Consider the following 2,262-nt stretch of genomic DNA (forward strand, 5'->3'; position numbering starts at 1 on the left):
AAAAAAAAAAAACTAGGGGGGGGAAAGAAATGAGGATAAAAATGCGTTATAAAAAAACCACAAAAAACCAACACACACACACACACACCACTACTTTCCTAGCCACACACACACCGAAAGCAACATAAAATCTTCATAGAGTTCTATGAGAATAAACTATCCTTGCTATCTATATATATTTAAAAAAAAAACTGGGGGGAAAAAAAAGAAATGAGGATAAAAATGCATTATAAAAAAACAAAAAAAAAACCACACACACACACACACACACACACCACTACTTTCCTAGCTTTTATTCTCGACTTTTACAGGCACGCAGGGTTGAACGGTATCCTGGGGGTTATCATTTCTGCAATTTCTTCGTCTTTGGTTTTTGCCTTAAAGTAATAATGATAGAAGTTATATATGGCTGGACACATATGTATAAAGTTTTCAGCAGCATTTTTAATAATAAAATATCGAGGTATTTTCTAATGCTTTGTGCCGATAATTACGCGTCCAATGTTTTATCTTTATTTTTTTTGGGGGGGGGGGGAGGGGGGGGGGAAATTGTACTTAATCTGGAAGGCGGGGGTCACGTGGAGTTTATTTTGGGGATTTTTTTTTCCTACGTTGCACCCCTTTTTCCATTGGAAAAGTTAAGTGATATGTCGGGTATAGGCTATCCAGGGAAACGCAATTGGTGATGGTCGATTTCTTACCCTTTGGGCCACAGTGTGTGCGCGATTTTGGGGCGAATTCTACGGGCCTGACGTCGGAGAAGGAACCCTCCAGATGGGAAAACCTGGGACCTGGGCTTCCCTCACAGCCCTGGCTTCATCCGGAAGGTCTCCCGGAAGGATGTCCGGTCTAATTAGCATACTGTATTTTTATGATAGACTAGAGGCTCGACGCACAAAATTCGTGCAAGAGTGGGGTGCTCCCAGAAGTGGAACCCTTGAATGCACTGCCTCTAGCTCCCACAAACCCAGGGTTTTGCGTTGTGTTTGAGTCATCCTTAACGTAAAACAATTGACCGTTTTAATAAAAAATTCATGTTTTTGTCTTGAACGTGAACTAAGCAAGACGCTGCATCCCTGCACACGTTAATCAGCCGTCACGCAAATAAACCTGTTTTTCTCGTCCCCCCGAAAGCGAAATATTTCCTGTTGTGCACACACACAAAGCAAGTCAGTCCGAGACTAAGGTCGCGGCCATCGGCTGCTAAAATATTCACTGCCGGTATCGGGGGGGAGAGATGGCGCGCCTGCACGTAAGGCACGTGAGGGAAATGAATGCAACACGATGGTAGTCATCAGTCATTAGCACATGTTGGAATTCGTTATTAATAATTAGAGGCCCGGTGCACGAAATCAGTGCACAGGTAGGGTCTTCCTTGGTCCCACACCACCCCCTTGTGGTCAGCGCACGTCGTAGCAACCATCAAGCTCCCAGCGGATCGAACTCCCTCCAGAGGGAACAATTTGCCTGTTAGGCTTTTATATATATAGGTTACGTCTAGCGGGATATTGTAAAAATGAAGTGATGGAATTTTTATTAAAACGTTTCTCACCTACCGTTCTATTGGCTGGGCCGCAAAAATATTCGTTGCGGGCCGCATGCGGCCCCCGGGCGTTGAGTTTGACATGGTTGTCTTAATGCGTTCAAGCTTTCTTTTCGAGAGCCGTAGTTTGAGGACCCCTGGGTCTACAGAATGAAACTCAAGGGTCGGATATTCGCTGTGGTACCGACGAGAGCAAATCTATCGAGTGTTCACTGTGCATCAGCCATTCCTTGTCATAATACCCACAGTCACCCTAAGGGGCAGGGACCTGTGTTTATTTTAAACCAGAAATTGGGACCCGGCCGACGTGGCTCAGTGGTTTGAGCGTCGACCTAGGAACCAGGAGGCCCCGGGTTCGATTCCCGGTCAAGGGCACGTGCCCGGGTTGCGGGCTCAATTATCTCTCTCCCCGTCTCCCGTTCTCCCTGAAATCCATAAAAATATATTTAACATCGGGCTGCATATCCCGCCCTCCTCCTGGCGGCGATATTCATCGATCCCTAAGTCAAAAGTGTTTTTCTTTCAAAGACACCAGCCTGACTTTCAAACTGTGGATCTGCTGAGAAAACAGAGTTATTAATATCTGTCATTTTTTTTTCATGCAGCGTCAGCTCAAAAAGATACCGACGGTGTAATCTGTCATTTTACCGGAGACGAACGCATCCGCACACGGAAATAATGGCTCATTGCATGCTCTTGTCCTATTCAAACAGCCAGGG

Source organism: Myotis davidii, unplaced genomic scaffold (assembly GCF_000327345.1).
Source record: "Myotis davidii unplaced genomic scaffold, ASM32734v1 scaffold2788, whole genome shotgun sequence".
Classification (NCBI taxonomy): domain Eukaryota; kingdom Metazoa; phylum Chordata; class Mammalia; order Chiroptera; family Vespertilionidae; genus Myotis; species Myotis davidii.